Below are 25107 nucleotides of genomic sequence, written 5' to 3'. Positions count from 1 at the left end.
TTTGCGAGCACCGCACACTCAATTCCCTTTGCCTGTAACTCCTCCAAGAGGTTTAAAGAACTCATTAATTACTTGGAACAGATCACCTTGTGTAAGTTTACTACAGCAGAGCAGACATAAATGGTATAAAGACTCAATAGTTATGAACCAGAAAGAAGAGAACTTTGAATTTTCTCCCTCAGTGAGGAATTTTACTGCCAATCCCCCAAAAATATAGAGCAGCTCAGAAATTTAATAACCAACAGAGCTCCAGGGCTAGCACCACATATGATTTTGTGACCAGAAGTAACTGAAAATGAGTATGTTCTCCTAAAAGGAGCTAACTACCAACCTCACATTCCAGGCCACCACAGACTAACATGCCACAGCAAGCTAACATACCAACAGCAGGAGATCAGTGAACATTATCTGCTGTCTGCACGTTCCCTGATCCTCCTCTAAGCAGACCCACCTCAAAGGCCAAAGTGGAACCTAAATAAATTAAACATCAAAATGTCTCACTCAGTAGCATAAGCATGGAAAGCAAGCATTTACAAAGCATTTAAGTAATGGAAGATTTCGACTGCTATGCTGACACACTTTTCAATTTAATTTTACTGAAAATACAGGCCTCAATCTTGTAAATACTACTGCAACCAAGCTTTTTGTTGCTTCAACCATGAGTGTACATCGTGTAATTCCCAATAATAAATGTTCTCCGGTACCCAGTTTCAAATACAAAAATCCATGTTATCTTTAGGGTAACCTGTAAGACAAAAGACCTGCAGTTACTTGATCAAACTACTGACAAATGGACTGATCTTCTGAACCATTACTTCTCCCCTCTGGTAGAGTAATGCCAGGAAGACAATAGCCACATGTGGGGAAAAAGCAGCAGCTTTCAAACCTTAGCAGTCTAACAAAGAAGTCTTCCAGACAAGCCTGGAAACACTTTTTACCATTCAAGCACTTACAATGATACCTACAGTCATTCTGGATGATCAAACCTCTGAATAACATTCAATCATCAGGCACTGCATTTCAGATGTTTCTCTAGATGCACTAATGTAGCTCAAAGCACCTACGCCCTCTCTTCTGCTTCTTAAAACTTGGAAGTTTTGGAAGATACGTAGTGAAAAACTCCAAAGACAAGGAGGACAAAGAATGCTGAAGAAATAATTTCTGCAAATGTATTCATCACATACCCCACATCATGGGACAGAGGACAAAGCAAGAACATGAAACTTCTTTTCCATAATTGTCTGGGAAGATGGAACACCTCACACAGTTGCTACAGAAACTTCTAATGCCAACTTAAGAGTTGAAAACTGGTGAGAAGACTCCAAAGGCAGAAGTAAAACTCAAAGTATATTACTTTTTAAAAAATAAAAACAAAACAAAACAAAACAAAACAACAACAACAACAACAACAAAAAAGACCATCCTTCTGCATCTATTTTTAATACAATACCAGAACTTCAAATATTTTTATTTATTTATTGGGATTGGAGCTTTCCCCAGCAAGGAGAATAGAACCCTGGCCACTACACAGGAAAATACCATTACAAATCAATACTTAAATTATAAATGTTTCACTTCAAGTATTTGTAACTTTTACTAATACTTCAAACCACCTCTGAGCTTCTTTCATTCCTAAAGCTGGCCCCAGACAACTGACACAAGAAGCAGCCCTTGAGCACTATGAGATCACAGCAAGACAATTATACCCCAAACTATACAAACCATCTTATCTAGTAAGATTGAGCCTTATAAGGCTCGGTTACCTTCTGACATTATGACAACTACCAGGATCTCCACAGCAGCCAAGATGGTTCAGATCGTCCTCAGACTCTGCTTAATAATCACTGTTTGTTCCTAGGCATAGTGATCACTTAGTGTCAAGTACCCACAAAATTCCTTCCAAGAACAGAAAGAAACTAATCTACTTTTTAATTTAAACGTTTACTTTTAAACTTTTAGCTTTAACTTCTTACCCTAGGCAGGACAGCTGCAATGCTGATGTTCTCCAACGTAAGTACACTTCAGTTTGGTATCATTTAGACCAAAAGAAGCGGTTTGAGAAGAGTTTTATTTCTCAACTATGCAAAGTCACAATGTATTTTTGAAGGCGGAATGGCAACCTAGTATTGAAATACCATGCTTCTGTATCCCCTTTAGGGAAGGTACAGAGTAATAACTCAAACATCTCTACTGAAATTTAAGCATCAGAGAAACAAGTATCTTAAAAAGAACTGGTGACTAACAATGTTTCTTTGGATCCACTGAAATTCCGGACTAGGTCCCATCTGAGTCACCAAAACTGTTACCAAAAATCAGTAATAATAAAAAAATCCTTACCAACAATGTAGCATTAAGAAGCAGGCACTCTTTATGTGGCTGGATGCACGAGAGGATATCTCCTCCAAAACACCATTCATGCCGACTATAGAAAGAACTCCCGTTTATATACTATATTTTACATACATATTCACTGATACCCTGGAATACACATGCATATGATAACCACTTCCCAAAAATCATTAACATATTTTCCCTCCCCTGTCCATATGCGTTCTTGTGTCCTGGGGGTCTCCTTGGTGGTCCCTGGTGGTCAGCAACCCCAAAGTCATAGCTGACTGCTTGGGAAATGGGAAAAGTTGGCACAACTAGGCTGGTTGCTTTCCAGTTCTTCCTAAAGAATAACCATTGTGCAGTTCCATACGCCAGTGGTTTTTGAAGAACAAGCATTGTATTAGCCCACCAGGTGCAAATGATTTTTCATCTGGCAACAATGAAGGCAAGGCAGCAGAAAAAGCCCAATTATCCTGAGATTACTGAGAAAGAAAAATACTATTGATTCCAGCATAACATTTTTTTCCAATTTAATTAGACAGGAGATACATAAATCTCTCCTAAATCAGCAACCTTACTTTAAAATCTTACATTTTCAAGATTTGACTCAACACCTAAACACTGTATTCTTAGTTCAACGTGAAAGCTGTATTTCAGTGAAGTGACCTTTTTACAACAAAAAAAAAAGCTAAAAAAATATCCCATACCCACGGTTAATACAGACTATTTACTACTCAAAGTAACTTAAATGTTTTCATTCTGATGTGAAAAGTGTCCTTTGACACACTGTAGTACTTACTGAAAAGCTGACAATGTAAAATAACAATGTTTATAGGCCTTCATTTTCCAGATAATCTTCATTTAACTATCTATTCCAAATGTCACTGTGAACATTTGCATGCTCACACAGGAATACTGTCTACTATTTTCATATCCATACGAGTAACTCTTCTGCCAACTCAACTAGTAACTCATTTGGAAAAGGTTAGATTTCTAATTCCTCTGTGTGGATTAAATGTCAGGCACTTCTTCAGCAGATCAGGTTATTCTGTAGGGAGAATCTGCTGAAGATATGACATATCAACTCTCTGATCTTTACATAACATTTTCCCAAAAAGATTTTCCTTTTTGCTTAGGAGCAGGAAGGACAAAAACAAAGTAAGAACGCAGAGCAGACAGACAGTGATTCATTTCAGCCCTACAGGAAAGCCGAGCTGAGGAATTTGCTCCCATGCCCTTCTATTTCTAGAACCTGCTGCTAACATGGGAGGTATAATGCATGTTACACATGTGCAAGTCTTTCCTTAGCTTTGATCTTCCACGCACGGCTCTTAATGCCTGGGACTACAGACTCTCAACAAATTCCACTGAGAACAAATCAGAACACTGCTTTCTGAGACCACCAGCTTAATATGCTAAGAAACTATCAGTCATTAATATTTTCTCCACAGAGCCCCCTCATCCACTCTATATGAACATGATGTGCAAATTGATACCCTACAGAGCTTTGTTTACACTAAGCATTATCTACTGTGCAGATTACGCATAAGACAAATCTACTCATATTTTACTAATATAACAATTTCCTCAATAATAATCATGTTCCATAGTATGCCATATGCTGCAACTTCCAGCTCTTTGATTGCAAGCATACCTTCTTAAAATTAGCGATGTTTACTTCAGCTTAATTTAATTCATGAGTAAGAACCAGCCAGGTCAAAAGAACGTTTCCTCAAGCCATCAACACATAGCTATAAAAGTGCTGTTTCAGGCACATGAGCTACCATGTGTAAGGTTAAATCATTTTGCTCACAATTGGAATATCACTGTCAGACTGATTTTTAGTTTCAACTGTTGATCTCAAGAAAGAATACATCCCTTCATGTTACTCCCAAACTATGTTAATGACATGAATGGCATTCAGTGATATAACCATGAGCTGTAAGCAGCACTGAATTACACTTTCATCATTAAAAAGGGCCTTACCCATAGCTACCATGGTGACAAAACACTAGCGTAAAAAGTTGTGCCTCCACTACAAGGAACTATTCTTCTACATGGCATTGAAAAATATCAAGTGCATCATGAGAAACACAAAAGGCCTGAAAAGAAACAAAATTGCCTTGATTATGAACATACTGGTTTACAACTAAATTTGTCATGCACAGCTACAACTCCTCACCCTCCCCTCAAGAATCTCAAGTCATTATTGGGACTGAAACACTGCTCTGGAAAGGGATGGTTCTTTGTAAAAGGATTACTCTATTCAGACTTTCTGCCAAGCATCAGCCACATAAGGAAAGCAAAGTTCACTGCCATTTACTTTGTCCAGATCTTTCTGATGCCTAAGAATAACCCTTACTGCTGCCTGGAAAGGTAAGTCTATAAATCGCAAGTCAAATAATTTGTTAACAGCCACTGAAGCCACTTTAGGAATTTATATGTTAAGATTTTTCCTTGCAGCATATCAAACAGATGGAGCTGGATTCTTTTTTCTTAAAGCACTAAATTACTTCATCATGTTAAAGAGCTACCTATGTAGGAAAGCCAATTTTTTTTCACAGAAATTACTTTGTCCGAGACTCCCAAACATCTAAAGACGTCAGACACTGGCAAGACTGAAGCATACATATCCTATCTGACCAACATGTTGCTTCTGAGTGTGACAAACAGGAAAAAAAATTCCAGAGCCATGGCTTCTACTTCATTTTGAAAATTCACAATATGAGAAACTCCTTGCCTTCACGACAGAACCAACCTATAATTGTCTCTTTGATGCATGTGAAATAAACATGCATCTAGTCAGCTGGCATAACAAGCACCAGAGGTACAAAATCGTACCTAAACTTCACATTTAGTTTCCCCTTCAACAGCCTCAAAAAGAAGTTCAAAAAATTAGAAAGGGGAAAGTGGTCGTCAAAACCAATCAAGGCTACATTAACAGCTTCAACTGCATCCTCTTTGAAGAAGTCAGACAACTAGCTACCTGCTTTGGTTCTGTTCTGTATTTTGTTGTAAATGAAGGGCGTTAAAATGAACTTTGCAAGGATCAAAATGCAGGACAGACCTCCGCTATACAAGCTAAAAAACAAGCAGCCCAACTCCCGCTTTGAGAATAGAGAGGGTAAAGGGGAAGAAAATGGGTGACTGCAACAATCGAAGGAGGAAAAACTGCGACATTTACAGATGACCAGGAGGGCATATTTTTATAAAGAAACTTAACCGCAATCCTGAAGAAGTCTGGCCAGACACTAACCGATATTCCAGAAAACAAGGCAGACATAAGGACAAAGCCTCAAGATCTTTCCATTAAATAAAAGATAGTACCTCCTTCATGACTTTCCCATTTCCCGATAAGTTAATAGTACTCGCAAGGTTACCAAACGCTTTGGAAGGGAGGGAGCTGAAGCAGCAGTTACGCAGCCGAGCAGCTTCAGCTCAGTGCCTTCTCGGACCAAACAAAGAAACTTCTGTGTCCGATGAGATTAAAAACTTTCGGTCTCACAGACTCTTTCCCTGCCTCCATGAAACCAGCGCCTCGGTTCACACGTTCAGGCGAGACGAGAAACACAATGAGCAGCTAAACTGTGCAGGCCAAGGCGGAAAACAGAGACAAAATATAAAGGCCAAAAACAGGATATAAAACGAAGCCTGAACTCCTTGCTTTTTTTCTCCACCCCCTTCCCAGAGGAAGGATTTTTCTGTTGTTTCTGTTGCTGCAGATCCCAAGCCTTCCCTATTTACCTTAGCTGTCGGGGCGTCTAAACCAGATCCAGGCAGGAGTTTTTTCCGACCCCAAGTAAAATCCAATCGAGTTTTCTTCTTCAGGGATGAAGAGGGCAGAGAACGGGGGGAGGAGGAGGAGAAGGAATGTTAGCAGCTTTCGCCGAGGACGGGGGAGTTCGTGTGCGCGGGGAGAGGCCACCAGAGCGGCCGGGCTCCTCCCGGCCCCGCCGGGGTCTGCCCCGCGGGCGGCCCCGAGTTGCGCCGGCCCCGCCCGGCGGCGACACCGCAGCGCCCCCCACCACCCCCCGCGGCCCGGCCTGGCCCGGCCCGCCCGCCGCCGCCCCTCGCTCGCCCGCCCGCCCGCCCCCGCGGCGCGATGGGCACCGCCGCTGCTCCCCGCTCCGCACCCGGGGTCGCGCTGCCCGAGCGCGGCCGTCGCCGCCGAGGGCTGAAGGAAAGCGGGATGGCCGCCTGCCTCACCTGCCCGCCGCCGCCGCCCTCGCTCCCCGCCTCCTCTCGCACACTTCCCCCTTCTCCCGCGGCTTCAGCCTCCCGCCCCCCTCCCCGGCCTCGGCAGCGGGGGGCCCGGGGAGGCGGCGGAGCTGTGGCGAGGGGGAATGAACGCCCCCGGGCAGACACGCGGCGGGGGGAAGGGGAGGTGGCCGTGGGCGAAGCCGCCGCGCCCCTGCTGCTGCCGGCGCCGCGCACCGCTGGCCAGGCGGGGGAGGCACTGCAGCGGCACGGGGGGCGGAGCGGGAGCAGGGCCCGGGCCGAGACCTGGCGGAGGCGGGCAGGCGGGAGCGGGATCAGGCGGGAGCGGGAGCAGGCGGGAGCAGGAGCAGGCAGGCGCGGTGGGCTCGCCCGCACTGGCTGTGCCGGGCGGGAGGAGGGACGGGCGGACAGCGCCGGGCGGGGGGCCGGGCAGGGGGAAGGCTGTGAGGGACGGGCGGCGCGGCCAATGGCGCCCGGCGGGGGCGGGCTGTGAAGGAACAGAGCGAGGCGGGGCGGGGGGCGCCGGCGCGGGCCGGGGGGAGGCGGGAGCGGCGCCGGGCGGGGGCCGTGTCTCGCCGCCGTGGAATGGCTTCTCCCGCTGGTGCCCTAGTTTGTCTTCTGCCGGGGAGCGTCAGTCGCACAGGCAAATGCAGTCCTGAATGATAGAAGTTTCCTCGTTAGCAGCTCAGCTTCCTAATTTAATGGTTGCGCACCCTCTGTAGACGGCGATGAGGCGCCGGCTCACGCCATCAGGCGCTGGCCTTCCCAACCCTGCTCCCGCACCTTGTGCTGCCTGACTCGGAGTTGCCAAGGGTCTGAGGGAACGAACACACCCAAGGGAAAAACTGACAGCCTCCACCCACGCTTTGGTGTTTGGGTATGCTACATTAAACTTGGATGCAAACAACAACAATTAAAATAATGCCGCACATGTTGTCACAATGTTTCACGTAAACCCTGGAACAGTGCTCTTCCAAGTGTTTCAACACTCAGTGCAATACAATGGCAGTGAAAATAGGTGTTGACAGACGGAGTCATGTCCAAATACATGGTTGAAAAGCAGGCACTGCAGAGGTCACACGGCTTTGAGATCGGTTGGGTTTGGATTGCAGTAGTACAGTTGTGATCCAAACAGAAACAGTGATTTTCTGTTTAATTTCCTGGATTGTTCGAAATGGGCATTTGATAACCTATTGTGTATGCAATATGCCATTTTAACAGTCCTGGAACCTGGAGTTCTTCTCAGCCACAACACAGCACATAGAGCTGACAGCAGGGTGGATTTGTACATGCTGCTCACCTTATGCTCCTTAATTGTGCTCAGCGGAGACTAAATCTAAGGACAGAGATAGTTCCGTTTTCACGCTAATTTAATCCCTGGCTACTCTACGGGGACTGCCACCAACTAAGATGGAATAGTGTTTTATGATGATAATCTGTTTACTGACAAATTGGCAAAATGCTAAGAAATGCCATGTTATATGAGCCATTGAAGACCAAAGGAAAATGGTATGTCATGTTCCTATTGACCTGTCCCTGATTTTAACATGCAACTTGGTGAGAAAAGTCCTTTAAACCCTTACCAGTCCTTGAAAGTAAATTTGATATTTCCTGTTTCCTTGATCGTTGTTTGCGTCATCTAGTTTCTTATAGGGCTTTACATGAAGGGTTCAATCTTTAGCAACAAAACATAGAGATGATCATATTTTTATAGAAGTCCACTGTGTTTAACAATACTGTTATTTATTTTAAACTACTTGCCTGTATGTGGGAATTCTATGTTCAAGTATCCAGCTTGTATCCAGAAACGGAAAATAAGCATGCATTTCTACTAGGATAATAATATTCACTTACTGTTTCTTTACTTTTCTCCATCTTCACAGACCATACAGCTCTACTTTGAGGACTACATCTATGCCTAAATTTAAAAAATTAAACTAAATTAAATTTAATCATCAGAGTTTATAAAAAAGAGAATTGTATGCATATATATAGATATTTCCCAAAACATTAAATCACTTCTATTTCTTCTTGTTCAGAAAAGCCATTTTCTTCAAATGAGTCAGGTTTGGACTAAAGCCAAGCAAGAGAACTTTACCCTCACTGACAACAGATGTAGAATTTCTCACTACAGTGCCCTGCACTGATGCCCTACACTGGGGCTATAATAAAATTAATTTTTTTAAATCTCTTGCAAATGATTGATCATTCCTGTAGAATATCAGATAACATATCCTTATCGTAATTAATGTGAATAGCTCTCTGCAACTGATGCCCTCCATCATAAACTCTTCAAAGCACTTTTTTAATGTGAATTATCATAACTTTTTTAATGTGAAAATATTCTTTCGAAATGTTTACTGCATGTTGCCCAATGCATTTTTTAATACTGTAGAGTAATAGATGGCTGAGAGAATTTATAGTAGCTGTTGCTCAGATGGTCAGTCTCCCATAGTTGTTAACATTAGTTGCAATGTAAGATGCTGTTTCACTTACAGTTTTAGCCACCAAAAATAAAAGCCTAGACAAAATCTGCTGAAACTACAGCTAGCTGGAGCACAACTACTGAAGACATTTTGCATAGACAAGATATAACCACCTATACAAATTAAGAAAACACCAGGAGTTATCCTAGGATCTAAAAGTGCTATAAATATCAAGACAGTATTTAGATTACAGCTCCAGCAGAGTCCCCAGCAATATTAATTCCCAGAGTTGGTATCCCAGTTACCAAATAATTACAGATTAAGTGTACAAAGTACAAAATATAGAATTACATAATGAGTCTTTCGAGTGAGACTATGCATCTGAATCCACCAAATGTTTAAACAAATCCTTTATACACACTTTAATGCTGGACATGAAGCCCAAACTCCTCTCATTTTAATTTCTGTTTTTATATTTGGATAGAAGTACTAGTAAATACTGCAACAACATGCAGCTAAATCAAAAAAAAAACATTTGGTGAAACAGTCACAGGTATGTTTATATCTTTCAGGAGTTAAGTGGTCTGAACAATTACTACAGTTTCTTCTGAGTAACAGGACTTAATTGCTGCTTTTCCCTATTTTTACTACTGTTGTTCATTATGATTGCATGTTTCCACTTTTCCAGGAAATAGATTGAAAGGCCTCTGGGGTAAGCACTTCTGCTTATTAAATGCTCAGGTATTGACTTGAACAGTGGATTTGAAGTGAACTTGATTTGAAGTGGGACTTCTGGGCATGATTGCAATATAAATATTAAATAATAATAATAATAGTAATAAATAGTGGAAGTAATACCCACCTGAAAGACACAAAGAAGCAATAAGTAATTATTTTCCTTAACAAGTATATATTGAAGTTTATTTTAAGTATTCCATAATTAAATTTGCCAAAATGTCTTACTGTAACATTTTCTGAATTTAGTGGTTCACAACTGGATGACAACACATTTATGCTGGTGAAATTAACACATAACTGATATAATTCAGTGGCAATTAAGTATTAGAAATGTGTTGCTATAACTTCTGAATGCATAATGCGTATCTACTATATTTAAAGAGAAGCTAAGTAAACAACCTCTGTTCAGTCTAACTTCAATACAACCCCAAATATACACTGGATAAATACACCATACAAATAAATTTTCTCTGTATTTGGTTGCTTTGGTTTCTCAAATAGTAGGATCAAAATGATGAATGCAAATGTATTGTGTGACTAAGTTTTTTAGTTTTATGCAAGTACCAATAGAAAACCTTGGTAACACCACAACCTATTTTTATGTGCTGTGTTCTAGAAATGGTTAGGAATGTTGTGGAGTTATTTTTAACCATTTTATGTGACTTTTTGTTTATATTTATCTTCCTTGGTTAGCATGGGGGAGCTGGAGAATTCTGAGGAACACTTGGGACATGGAGGAGCATTTCGTATGGAGGAGAAAAGACAAAAAAGTGGTGTTAAGGTACTTTTACTCTTGCCTGATTTGGACTGCTTTGCTCCTGGACAGTCTCCTTAACATTGATTTTAAGCTATGCTGCAGCCTCTTAGCCTAAGGGTCTGTTTTGACAGCTGATGACACCACATAAATCTTGTGCTGGTGAAAACAAAGAGAAAGGAATGAAAATGAAGCCATACTGTGTAAGGACACTGACATCTCTTGACCATAACCAAAAATCCTTTGCTGACTAGGTTAAGACAAAGAGTTACTCATGAAGTTGGCAGAAAGAGCCAACTGCAAAATTGCCTAAAATAAGCCAAAATGTGCTCAGCATGTTGCCTGCACCGATGGTAGTTTTAAACTACATTTGCTAAGTTCTTGGATCCTAGAAGGGTAACAGTTAATGCTGTTGAGGGTGTTTGTGTCCAAATAGAAATCCTGAAAGAATGCTGTACCAACTTCTAGTCAGATCTGGAATACTTTTCTACCGAAAATCTGTTATGTCGAACCCATCATCACACAACCATTAAGTAAAACCGGACTTCTCTAATTGTAGGATGAATTGCATTTATTTTACATTTTATGGCTTACCTCTATTTTGACAATTAATTTTTCTTAGAAGGTGCTAATGCTGACAATACAAATCTATTAGTACTCTTTAGCGTTTATGTGTATGCACACATAATTTTTTTACCTTTCCCTTGTCTTTGTCTGTGAATAATGTCAGTCATGTAAAAACAAATGCTAACAATGGCTAATTCTTGGCTCCAGTGTTGGTTCGATGTTATTTCAAATTGAATTTCTTATGGACTATCACATTTGGAATCACAAGGTAAATCCTTCTGAAGCAAGGAGATGCAAACAATCCAGTGATATGAACTATCCTGTCTCTAGGCCAGCTAAACTGACAGATTGTACCTTAAGAAAAGAGTTTTTGATTTCTAGAAAAGCCACCATAGAACACTTCTAAGAGAGTTTAAAAAAAATTCCTTTTGATTGTTCTCCATCTGCAAAATATGGTTCATGATAAAAGATTGTTTAATTTGGGGGAAAATAATTACTTTTTCTGAATCTGTTAGAGCAATTGCAGATTTCTTTCATTACATATGAAATTCAATTTTTAGTTCAATTAAAAAAGAATAATTTTGTCTTCCCCATTTGTCTTCTTTATGAAGTCTTCAGTTCTCCTTTTTTTGTTTATTTTTTGGCTTTTTTCTCCTAACACAATCAATATAAATTACACAGTTCTAAGTGCTAAAATGTTCTGTTTTTCAAGTATTTTACGCCTTCCCCGTTGAACAAACAAAATATTAAAAATTGCACTTTATCACTAATACCACTGAAAACTTTATAGAAACATTATACACATTTTTAATTTCCCTTTGACAAGAACGATTTCAGAGTATTTTTTAAAATCTAAAATAGGGGTTTTTTCAGTTATATCTGTCCTATGTTCTAAAACATGGTAGATAAAAACAATAAATTCTTTACGTTTTGATTCACAGGTTTCATCTACTGTTTTTCTCCTCAAAAGGATATTTCTATACATCTTTAAATGGCAGGTATATTCTACAGCATTATTCCACGTGAGTAAGGGAATAGTGAATTTCCAGGCTGCAAAAGTGAACAGGTTGTCTATTAACTCATTAACTCATTTCTATTCCTGCAAACAAGCAAAAGCGCTCAGCAGAGCCTGGCTTTACCAAGTACTTTGAGAAATGCACTTTAGTCTAGGGGTGTAACTATTTCTATTTCTAGAAAAAAATTTTTAAAATATTTTACTTTCTTTAACTAAAGTGAAAATGCATAGCTTCTGATTAACCATGCTATTAGCAATGTAGCAGAGTTTACATCTGAGCATCATGACAGCATCAACTCAACCCATTTCCATGAACATATTTCTAACTGTTGTGATTAAACAGCATACATTCAGATTAAACAGACACATAGGTCAGGTGAGAGACACCTTCAATGAATTTTGACACTGTGGGATATAAATTAGACAAAGTTTGTAGAAAAGGTGAGATTTCATTAGATCAACTGATAGAAGTGGAGAAAACAAAGTTTTTGACTTGACTGACATCATTAATAAGAACTGAGATGGAGGAAAACCCAAACTAAATACAAGTGGGATGTATTTATTTTAGTATAATAAAAATTATTTTAATCAATTAAACCACTGGTGAGAAAACAGCTGCTAACATGAATGTACAGAGGATGAATCAGCAAGAAAACTGTCAGCTTTAAAAGTAATGTTGCTACTTTCTCCATTAAGAATATAGTTCCCAGGTTTACTTTTTAAACATGACTTGGAGGTCCCTTGTTAGTCCCTGCTCTTTGCAAGAGATGGACTATTTTTTTTATGAAATAATTATTCTCCTGCCCTTTGCTGTGTTTTGCCTGTGATCTGTTATCTGTGACAGTTCATTGTAGTGAATAACAGGTGATGAGTTCCATGCTTGGAATTCTCTTGAGGATGTAATATATCACATTTTAAAGGGCATGAAGAAAATCCATGGAAATTCATTCTTTTGGTCACTGATGTCAATTATGTTAAATATGTCAATATTCATTAAGTTTACTTTGGCTGTGCCAGCAAGGTTTCATTCTAATGAATGTTAATATAGGGGAGGTCTGCTTTGGATTGTGAGTTTAACACTGGAAATGTTGTTTAAATAGAGATGTGGGAAAGAAGTCTTCAAGGAAGTGTAAATGCTATAATTATCTAACATTTTTTTGATATATAGGAGCATTGAGTATTATGCAATAGACATGAATATTTTAACAATGAGGGCTTCCGATAATTTTGCATTATTAGGCTGATACTTGGTATTTGGGAGGTTAATTCAAATGCAAGGCCTGTTCCTTGCAAGGCAGTTCTGAGACCTTTTTCCTAGTGTGTCTTGCACGGTGGCTAATTTTCTGAAGTTTGTTGATTTGTGGATTTCTCTACAAGGTACTTTGTATTGCCGCTTCTTGCCAGCCATGTTATCAAGAAAAGTGATACTCATCTTGTAGTACATCAAGGGCAATAAATTATTAATTTAGCAGTGGAAATCTGTGGAGAAATTTAGGTGAGGTTTAGTGGTACTGTTCTTTAAAATACTTTCCCATGAGTAGCTCATGAACATGATGTCATTACTGGTATGAGGGATAAACTTTAAAACATTTTCAAGCTTTGGTTGCTCTCTCCTACTGATTTCCACAGTTTTTTATGAGTAGTAGGCACCTTCATCTGAAAACCACCAATTTAGGTGTATCAATATTGTATTAAATGAGAGAAATTATTGTTCTGGTTTCAAGTCCTTTCTTTATCTTTGACAGAAACTATCTTGAATTAAGCCCTTGCACAACCAAAAGACCTTTGGGATAGAAATCCTCTGAGACGTGAATATTCATAAACTGATTTTTAAGACACTCAGATGTAAATGGCACTGTTCTTGTCAGGCTGTTCAGCATTTTAGAACTATGCAGACATTTTCTTATACTCTGAAGAAATGGGAAATTGCCAGGATGTGGTCGTGTTCTTTCCCAACACATCTATTTTTACGATATAAGCTATTTTGCCTCTAGTTCAGCCATGTCTTCATGTGTTAATACAATCATAAAATAACACACACACATAACTGATCTGCAAAAGCCTAAATCTGAAATACTATTTGAGATGTATATGTATATAAATCAATGTGTCATGTACATATATATATGTACGTATATGTATACATATGGGCACAAATATTGAAGTGAAAGCATTCACCCTATCAGTGTGAAATGCTTATGGCATAGATTTAATTCCTCTTTCATTTTAAGAGGATAAATGCCAATACAAATATATAGACACAAAAGCTATGTGAATCACACGTATGTGTGGAAAAAGTAAGAGATGTGCCAGAAAGTCAGGTAATTTAACAGGCATGCTACTGTCACAGAAATTTAAAATAAAAGGATCCGCTTTCTCAAATGCAGAGATATTTTTCATAGGAGCAAGCTTATTGCCCTCACTGATACTGCTAATAGAAATAAGATGCTACACCTGTCTCTAGATCCATTACCTAAGGGCTTGTTTACACTGAATCAGAAAAGTACACTAACTCTGTGTTCATTGAAACACCTCAATTCCATGTGATAACAGTTTTAGTATGTACTCGCTGTTGAGATAAGGTAAAGCCTATGTAACCCATCCGATGCATAATACTTTTCTGAGCTACTGCCTTCCTGCCTTTCCAAAGCTGAGAATATGCTGGAATGATTAGGAAGCTAAGAAATGCCCTACTTGCCCCTGAACTTCACTTCCTCATTACAACACTGCAGGCTCCTAACACAACACAGCAAGCCATTTTCATCTTGTTCAGCAGAAATCAAATACAGGGCTTCAGAGGGCACTTACAGACCCTCACAACAAACAGCCTCCTCACAGAGTGGAAGGAGCTTAGACCTTGTTGAAATGAGGACCACAATGTCTGGCTGCCATAGGCAGCTCACGGCACTTGTTCTGCTGCTCTATTGCCATGCCAAATATCATAATCCACTACCAGAGAACAAAAACAGATTACCAGCAATCCTGCTTTTAGCTGCATACATTAGGAGAAGCCTGACTGGGTTTTGTCAAGGAAAGACGTACCAAAGTCAGTTTGCTGTAGGCAGTCTACCCAGTGAGAAGTCCAAGGGTGATATATGATGTGTCAACAAGGCTCAGATAAAATCCAGGACCATTTTGAGTGCCTAAGTGTCTTGGCTGGATACAGGCAGGGGGAGCAGGACAGGTGTTCAATTTGCCCATCTTGTGGACTACTTGTGCTGGCAATCCTCAGAAGGGAATGTCAGCCAGTAAATCTCCTTGTTTTGCCAGGTTAATATGCCATTAATGTGAAAAGCTATGGAAGAGGTAACATGTGAGGGAGGATGACTTGCAGTGTTACTTGTAGGCATTTAAAACTCCTCTGCTCCTAACAACAAGCTGCACACTGCAGATCTCTTCTTTCCCTAACTGCTCAGTTGGCTTCATTTGTACATTCCAAACCGTGACCATACTAGAAGTTTCAAGAACTAGTTAAAAATAATGATGTCTCAGCAAATGCAATAGTTTAGTCACTCTCAGATGTTCAGTGGAAAACACTCCTTTCTTTCCCTTGCTCTCCTTCCCCACCATACACTTTTTCTCCTTCCACCCCTCAACTGCTTGAGCTTAGAAGGGAAAAGTCCTGCAACTTGTCAAAGTTCTCTGTCATCATCCCTTATCAATAAAGAAGAGGCATGACCCACTGTTAGCTATGGAAATTTTAAATAACCAAGCTTCACTGGAAAGAGAGCATTTCTTAGGGGAATAAAAACTGAATTTAAGATGCCAAAATTATTATTGTATAGCTGTCTTGTCCCTTGTTCCAACATTGAAAGCAGTGACTGTGCTTCCAGAGATTAGACTGCTTCTGTTCCACTACATATAGAAAAATGTCCTATGAAACCTTTCTTTCCATAATGACTCCATGAAGAGGGAAATCAGCCAGAGCCAGTGCTGCATCAGTGCTGCATTCTCTCTCCTATTTACAAGACTGCAATAAAAAGGAGATTGATTAGCTGCTAATGAATACTGAAGACCTTCCTGCAGCTGAATGAAGTAGTTCAGCCGTCATTCAGAGAATGACCAGCCTTTGAAAGGTGAAAAGCAGAGTGATAAACAGGTGTTTTGGTCTCTGTGAAGAAGAGTGCTACCTTGGGAATAGATAAGTCAGTCCCAGCAGAACGCTGTGGAATGAGTGGAGAAGAGGCCAGTTTTACCACATCCAAATATTGTGCAGGTGTCCCAACAGTTGTTTTATTTTCTTTTATGTGAAGCAGATAAAAGTCCTGGCAAATTTTGGTTATGCTGTCTGGGCATACAGGCTTCTGGAAATGTAGATGTTAGTTCTTTTGTAATGGAAGAATCAGCACTCTGAAAACTGTAGGAGTGATCCTTTAGGAAAGAAGTTGTCATGGGTTTTATAAAGAGCATATTATTCTATTCCATCTAAGTAGAGCAAAATTGCTTATCTTTGCCCAAATGAGTCAGTGTCACTTATCAGATGGTGGAGTGCTACTTACCTCTCTTCATTGTTTCACTACTTCCATGGGAATGTCTTCTGCTAATGGACCATTAAGAGCTCATCAATGACATTACACTGCACTATTGTAAGCTGCTCCACACAAGGTGGAGGAGCCAAACCATCTTAACCTAGATAAAAAAGAGCCACAGTCCCACTAGGTATCCAGTTTTTCCACCGGATCCCTGGAGGAAGACCGGACCCATCTCACCATTACTGGACCTTTTTTTTCTTCAACGGGACCATCTCTACTCCAATGGAACTACATCTGCCACTCCAGGAGGGCTTACTTTGGACTGCTTCCAACACCCTGACCAACAGGGTGTCAGATTGTATTTCTGACTCTGTCAGGGTTTTCTAAGATTTCTTGTTTGTTTATTTGTTTGCTTATTCTTCTGTACTACAACATCTGTATTTTTATATCCCTAGTAAAGAACTGCTATACCTATTCCCAAAATCTTTGCCTGACAGCCTTTTAATTGCAAATTTATGATAATTTAGAAAAGGAGGGGAGGAGCTTACATTTTAAGAGAAACTCCAACCCCCCCTGGCAGATACCTGTCTGTCTAAACCAAGACAGAAGTGTAAGTACAGATTCTACTAAGAAGGCTACAGTGTAGGGAGAAGCTGCTGACATTGAGAAACATGAGGAATAATACTTAGAATGTAATACCTGTTGATCAACAGAGGAAATGGATCTGAGCAGTTAGTATGTACTCTCAAGTTGATGTACAACTGTGAAGAAATGAAGGATATAAATGAAAATAAATATTATCAAGTAGAACAGAAGGATATTCAGTGGTCTTAGTCTTGGGAGAACAGGGAAGCTGAAAAAGGAAATGAAACGAGGTGAACTAATTTTCAAAATTATTACAGTCACATATGTCTGGGAAAACATGGGCATTCCCATTCTGCAGAATAAGCAAGGATATGCAGTTGGGGTGAACACCATGCTAGACGTAAGGCTGCCATGTCCATGTTTTCTTACCACAGTGCAAGAGTCACACCACACCTTCATCAACTGATTAAACATCCGTCTGTCAGTTCGGGGTAACTTGCTTTTTCTCCTAGGGCTTTATTGAAGAGCAGACATGATAGTCTGATGGAAAATGAAATAAAGACAACGAAAGGAGTGGGAAAAGTCATTAAGTCTGTGGTGAAGATGACTACAAAGGAGACGGAGACTAGTAAGTGGAAGGATAGAGAGGAGGGAAGGGTAAGGAGAGGACAGAAGAGGTAGGTAATAAAATACCCAGTTCTGGCCCAGCATGCCATTCCAAAAAGAAAACTGCAGACCTACACGAATATCATACTCCACTTAATGAAATCAATAAATATGTAACATCAGGTCTCTGGAACTTCTGACACAGGATGAAAATTGGATTTCAGTACTTTTCTGTTTTTGGACTTACAATGCTCTACCAGAGCCTTGTGGCTGTTTACAGCCACTTGAGGATTCAAGACTGAAATGAATTAGAGACTTTTGAATAAAAGGCTGAATCTAGAGCCAGTAAACGTATTTTGGCACTTAATTCCATTTATTTCAGAGGAAGTAAGATTCCTAAGTACTTCCTCTGCCGTGAGCTGGATGTGTTACTCACAGAAAGTACAGTTACAATGGAGGCCCTAGGACTCTGCTAATTTATCCCACTTGACAATTCTCATCACAGATGTAGGAAAAATCCACTGTGGCAGTACGACAGCGCAGCAAACATGGCCCATCTAAATGAAGGATATTTTGCTTGTCCTTAATGAGATATACTCTGATATACTATCTCAGATATACTATTCACCCAGTGCCCAGGTTAAAAATTAAACTGGTATATATTTTAGTTGTTCTTTAATACTTGAAATTAATTAGTCAGGTGTTAAATACATTGAGGCATCCAAATTAATTGTATTGCACATAAATTGGTTTTTATGTAACTCGCAGCCTTTTATATAACTGAAGTATTAAACATTTTGTAAGTATATGTTTGTAATTTTGAATGTTTTGTACACCTTGTTCACTTTCCTTCACTGACTTCTGAATCATGAAAGATTGAGTTTCAGTTTATGTAATCTTTGCTGTCTAAATCACATAAATTTCAACCAGAGAAAGTATTTTATATGTTTTGAGAGAGAGAGGCATCTACTCACTAGGTGTTTTAAACAAAAAAAATACTCTTTTTTGTTGGTTTTTGTTTGTGGTTTTTTTTGTCGGTTTTGTTTTTTAAGAAATGTTTTCATATATATTGAAGCTGACCATTTTTAAAGAACAATATCTTTTTGAAGAAGGCCATTATGTAGCCAATGTCATAGTAAAATCCATCTTTTATGAATTCTCTGTGTTGACATTCACCACGTCTTGTTAAACTTTGCTGATACAAATATTAAAAGAGTGGGCAAGTCACACTGCCACTAAAAACTACATGGAACAGTTTACAATTGTCTTTTAAGTTTCCCATTTCCATTGATGGCAATTTACATAACAGAAATCTAGGTTTAAATTAACTCCTTATGCTGTTTGGGGAGTAATAACCTGCAGAAATACTTTGCTGTTTCCTTCTCCTACACCCAGATATTTTTTTGTAGATTTCAGATTTCAGTTACAAAACATAACATAACATAACATAACATAACATAACATAACATAACATAACATAACATAAACACAGCAGTGATGAAATGAACTTGATTTAAACTCACTTAAATATAACCTGTTCCCTTTTTTTAATTTTCTACAATAAATACCATTATTTTCCAGATGGGATATCCCATACTTAAGAAACGCAAGACAGACCTCCTATCTATATACAGAATGAAAATTAGTTTGAGTACAAATACAGCATTTCTAATGACACGGTTGTGTGAGGTCAGTGTTCTGTTTATCTACAATACAGGCCGTTACTTCACAAAAAGTGAAAGACAGTTTTACACTTCAGGTGATCATAGAAAACTGTTAGTGCCCTGCAGCAGTTTAACAGCCCTGGGAAAGAGGCAAAGGCAGAAGTTTAAAAGCTACCAGTGCACTAAATACAGCTGAACAAAGACTGAAGACAGACTTTGAATGTAAGTCTACATTTCTTTTTCTTAAAAATATTCTTGAAAAATGTTCTAAAAATGGCAGATTCATTAGGAAACAACTAACTCTTCAAGGTAGATGGCTTCATATGGGAAAAGTGATAGAGTAGTTCACTCTCTGACCAACATAAAATCATTAGAAGATGCTCATATTTTCCAAAATCTCAGTTTAAAATGTTTTCAGTTGTAAAATAAACACCCCATTATGAACATCACATTAGTCTTCAACCAAAAAAATCAAAATCAACATGTCTTAAGCTAACATTAACTAAAGTTTTATATATGCAGCATGAAATTTAAATGATTTTATCTTGTATTTTCCAGCATCAAGATTTTTTTTTCAGAAAAGGCATATTGGGTTTTCTCATTTAAACAATGCTTCTGAGAATCCGAAGACTTTGAGCAGCACCTGTTAGTGCTGGGAATTTCCTGCTGACTTAGACCTCAAACTAGATTAAGAATTACCGTAATAGGCATGTATGCAATAAAGAATACGAATCTCTAAATCCTATTACTAGTTGAAAAAAGAGAGTCTTGCTTAGATCTCTTACTGAAAATAGATGTTTAGATCACAAGGCACTAATTTTCTTTAGACTGGAACAGAAAAGGAATATGCTTTTTTAGTGTAATAAAGCTAAGTGCAATATGGTGAAAGTATAATTTCATTTGTTTAGAGATATTTTGTACCATGCATTTTGGCATGGTGTTTGTTAGGGGTGCTAATTGATATCCTACAAGAAGTAGAGGCAATTAATTACTTGTGTTGATTTGGCACGGCCTCATTTTTTTGATAGCAGTGAAGAGGGCCCACAGGGCTAAGCTTCTGTGAGAAGCTGCCAGAAGTTCCCACCATGTTCAACAGAGCCAATCTCCAATAGCTCTGAAGATGGACATGCTGCTGGCCCAATTGAAAAGGTTGGTAACACCTCTGTGATGGCATACTTAAGAAGAAAATCAAAACAGCAAAGGTGCAGCTTTTGTCCAGGGGTGGTAAGGCACTGCTGCCGGGGGCCATCCCTGGTGCAGTGCGTGGCAATGTGCTGCCATGGCTGCTGTCATCTTGGTGCAGCCTGTGGCTCCTCTCTGCCTGCCTGGCCACCCCCAGCCAGCCGTGCTGTGGGCAGAGAGGATAGGGTCAGCAGTGGCTTCTCCTTCCCGGTGCCCGCGTGAGGAGCAGCGCTAAACCGCACCAGCGCCACAGCAGCCGCCGTGCCTGCGCCATGGCTGTGGGGGCACGTGGTGATGGCAAAAACATGGCCCATGACTCCCCAGCATAGAACCTAGACGAGATCAATCCCTCTGCACTGCAGGATGCTGCAGGAATCTTTGAATTAGTGGAACCTGCTGGCAATGGTACCCACGAGCAACAGCTTTTCTTCGACTCAGAGAAGAGGAAGAAGTGAGGACGTGTGAGGGAAAGCAACATGGCAGAACCAAGGTCAGTGGAAAAAGAAGGGGAGAAGCTGCTCCAGGTGCCAGAGCCAAGACTCCTCTGCAGGCTGTGGTGAGGACCATGGTGAAACAGGCTGTTCCCCTGTAATGCACAAAGTCCATGGGGGATGCAGAGATCCACTTGCAGCCCATGGGAAAAGTGCTCACGTCAGAGCGGCTGGATGCCAGAGGGGCTGTGATCTAGTGGGAGACCAGATAGAAAGAAAGGGCCCCTGCTTCCAGAGACAGAGGCAGGGCCTTTCCTTCCAAAGTAGAGAGCCTATACTTAGAGGACTGCACCCTGTGGATGAGTGACCCACACCAGACCAGTTTTTGAGAAGACTGTTTGCCTGTGGGAGGGACCCCATGGCATGAGAGAGAAAAGACTCCTCTCCCTGAGAGGACAGAAGATATCTTGGCTGATGAACTGACCAAACCCCCACACATGGTTTCCCTGCGCTGTTGGTGGGAAGGAGGGAAAGCTGGGGAGAAAAAGGTGTTTAAAAGGCTTGTTTTACTTCCCATTATCCTCCTCTTAATCTGTTAATGATAAATTTACTTTATACCCTTAAATTTGAACCTGTTTTGCCCTTAGAATGTTTTTTGTCCCAATCCTTAACTTATGAGCCCTTCATTATTTTTTTTTTCCTTCTCCTCTGCCCAACTGTAGCAGGAGAGGGTAAGTGAATGTTCTTGTTGGTGTCTGGTGTTTGGCCAGTGTCAAGCCACGATATTATGTAATTCCATTCAATTTGTTTTTATTTATTTTACCCAAGGTCCAATACTATTTTGGCAAGTGAAATATTTTTCTGAATGCACTTACTATTTAAGCAATATTTTGCTTGAAGAAATTCAAAGAGAATTCTTTCACTACTTTTAGCCACTTTTGTATTGGCTAAAACACAGTTCTACAGCTTCTATGCTAATACAACTTAGGTAATGTAAGAACAAAAATACACATTTTGGTCAGCTGAAGGAAGCAAGCAGAACAAGTAAGGAATTTTTTGTTTAGTTGGGGTTTAGGGTTTTTTGTAATTATAAATAATCTGATATCTTGGCTGATTAAAAAAAACAAAACAAAACAAAACAAAACAAAACAACACTTTAGAACACAGGAAAGCAGGTTTTATCATTACATTAAACAGCCACAGTTCTGTTCCAAATCTGATGCCTGTACAGTATCCATTCACGCATGACTTTTAGAAAATGCATTAAGGAGTAGCACTTTTGTGCTGTGGCATTATTGCAGATTTAAAAGAGACACAATAGTCTTTTCCTTGGTCCTTCAGCTTCATTTAAAAAGTGAAAGCTTATTTACAAGTAATTTCTAATATTTATTTGCTGGGAAAATATGTATGAATGGTTTACTACTTCTTCTGGCTTCAGTTCAAGGACTGCAGTGCTAAGGTAGACAGATCCTAATTACTTTTATTACTCCTCTGTCTTTGAATACTGATAATTGTTTTCCTTTCAAAACCATTCTTCTGCTTGATCAACTGCTAAGTGGGATTGTATTGTTTCCACCACTACCTCCACCAATGATACTGCACTGAGCTGAACAGAAAAAACTGCAGACTTTTGCAGAGGCCACAGAGATCCAGCAAAAGACAATGATAAACATTTAGGATCATAACCCTGTTCTAACCATATTACACATACCACTAGTGTATTTTGTTGCTTTTGAGGAGAAAAAGACCTTGTGGAAGTGGTGTACTAAAAATCAGCATTCAATAAGCAAACAGCAAATCAAATAAACAGAGTAGTCTAAATATTCAACTAAAATGGTCTGAACTGAAGTGACTGTAGGATTTTGTTAAGTTTATGGAACTCATAGGTCCACTGATGTCTTGTTGTTCTAAAATACTCAGGAGGATGCAAATCTTTCAAAGTTTAGATGGTAAATATATGTATTTTAGGGTTCTGCTTATTCGTAATAGTCCTACCATGTTGCTTGTTAACCTCAGTTGCTAAACAATCTTTACTGGAAAAACTACTGCTATATCCATGTGCTAGTAGTTTCAGAAATGTATATTAACTAATTTCAATTTGATAGTTAAAAATAGTATCTTATTAGATTACTGCTGAAGTTTGATCCTGGCATATGTGTACAGCTCTAAAAATCTTCTACTTCAAACCACTTTTGTCTTTCAAATAACTGCTTCTCCCCAGCGATCATGTGGAATTTTCCAGGCAAAAGAATTTAACAAGTGAAATGAAGGCAAAAAAAAAAAAAAGAGTGACATTAAGGCATGTTTAGGCCAAAACACAACACAGAATTGTCAGATGACTATGTAGGGTAATTTAAAACTCAGAGTCAACTCCATATATAACAGTAGTTTGTTAAAGAAGGAAAGAAATTTCATGCCAACAGTTTATCCAGTCATGCAGAATCAAAGCCTCTCCATGCAAATAATTCTTTAATAAGCAAAATAAGGTGAGACTTTGAAGGTATATATGCTATATCACAAAATTTGGCATGAAGACTTGGCTCCAGTAGCAGAATCTGCATACTCTTTTCTCTGCAGATTTCGTTTTCAAAACTAAATCACCCCGTAGGGAAAAAAAGAGAAACTTTTCCAACCCTCCAGCGCAGACACACTTCAGACACAGAGCAGTGTGGTGGCAAGAGGAGCCTCTTGACTGCAGAGCTGGAGGAAGACAGCTGTCGGTACCCTGGGTAAACAGTGCTCCTGTGATGGAAGAGTGCAGGGTCCCGGCAGGATGGACCCAGGACTGCAGTCAGGGCCTGCAGCCACGCAGGGTAAGGAAAGCAATAGGCACATGCTGCCTGCTGCTGACCCGGGCTGTGAGGTTTGCACTTTGGCCCTGACGAAGGCGTGGGCTGCAGCACAGCACACAAGTAACATTTGCTCTTGTTGTTGGCCAACAGGCAGTGGCAGAGGCGTGAAACAGCCCGAGGGGAAGGCTGATGTCCCGCAGCTGCTCTGCTGCAGCCAGGCCGTGCAATGTGTTCAGCAATGTGCTGATTTCTAAATCTATAAAATCCCTTCCTGGAGCATGGACATTCCTAAGACAGTCTAGATATTGCATATTTCTGATTTACAGTGAATTTCATACAAATTATAAACCTCAGGAAAAAATAATTGAGATAATACAATAAAAACGTGTATTTAAACAAGTAAAATGGATTTCAATAGGAAAAAGGAAGTTCCTTGCTTTGGGAATATGGTTATATGGGAGTTGGCCATTTGCCAACAGGTACAGCTCTGCTTTCCCTCATTATCACTGCCTCAGTTTTGCTGGAAATGCAGATCACACTAATAAGCTAAAGGATAAAGCAATCAAATCTCATGGAATTGGGCTAAGACATTATACTGGTTTCACATATTATTGTTATTTTTGCTGGTTTTGTCATTGTTGTTATTATTAATTTACTGGATAGCACAGATATTCTCATTTTGATAAATACTGATGGGAGGACAGACCCAGTTCTGCAAGCAAGTTAATAGCACTGCTCATATTTCTAACACACAAATTTCAAGCAAACACATCTACAATTACATGATATTTTCTCCTCTCTCCTCAAGGCCATGCTAGGCAGTCCTGCCAGCTCCTGGGTACAGCCATCATTGTACTCAAAAACTGGTGTTTGCAGCTGAAATGAAGGACTCTGACACTAGCTCAGGACAATGGAGCCTTTTAAAGGGAACAGTGAAGGGAGACATGGATAAAGCTCCTACCATCGTATGTACTGAATTTGAAGCTGACATGATGAAACCTTTCATAACTCCCACCAAATGCTGAGTGCACATCCAGCCATGTGACAGGGTCATGGCTGGACACAATTTTTGCCTCCATATAGAGTACATAAGTACTCTCGTGGTGGGTATATGGGTCCCCCACACCAGGTAACCAGGAGGGCATGCTGATGTGTAATGCTAACAGTGACTATCCACCATGTTCTGCCATGAGGAGAGGAGCAGTCTGGATGTCCTAACACTTCTGTCATTGCAGTCACTGAAGTGCTGCCATGGTTTGACTGAAGTGTGTGGGAAGGAGCCCAGTGGAGGCCAGGCCCTATCATAGTATGATCAAATGGCTTGGG

General features: G+C 40.0%; 1 protein-coding gene across 2 annotated transcripts in view; it reads right to left on the bottom strand.

The window, feature by feature from the left end:
- Positions 1 to 6711, bottom strand: part of ERBIN (erbb2 interacting protein) — a 118247-nt gene extending 111536 nt beyond the window's left edge. The window contains exons 1-2 of one of the 2 annotated variants that reach the window (XM_066181228.1): positions 6538 to 6711; positions 6076 to 6153 (exon numbers count right to left, since the gene is read on the bottom strand). The gene's annotated coding sequence lies outside the window, so the exon portion shown is untranslated. The remainder of the gene's footprint in view (positions 1 to 6075; positions 6154 to 6537) is intronic. The other variant, XM_066181224.1, reaches the window with a different exon arrangement.
- Between the last annotated feature and the right edge of the window lie 18396 nt (positions 6712 to 25107).

Source organism: Chamaea fasciata, unplaced genomic scaffold, assembly GCF_029207755.1.
Source record: "Chamaea fasciata isolate MVZ Bird 193981 ecotype frontalis unplaced genomic scaffold, bChaFas1.0.hap1 SCAF_4, whole genome shotgun sequence".
NCBI classification, from domain to species: Eukaryota; Metazoa; Chordata; class Aves; order Passeriformes; family Sylviidae; genus Chamaea; species Chamaea fasciata.
The sequence above is the reverse complement of the archived record's forward strand: the minus strand, read 5'-3'. Positions and strand labels throughout refer to the sequence as shown.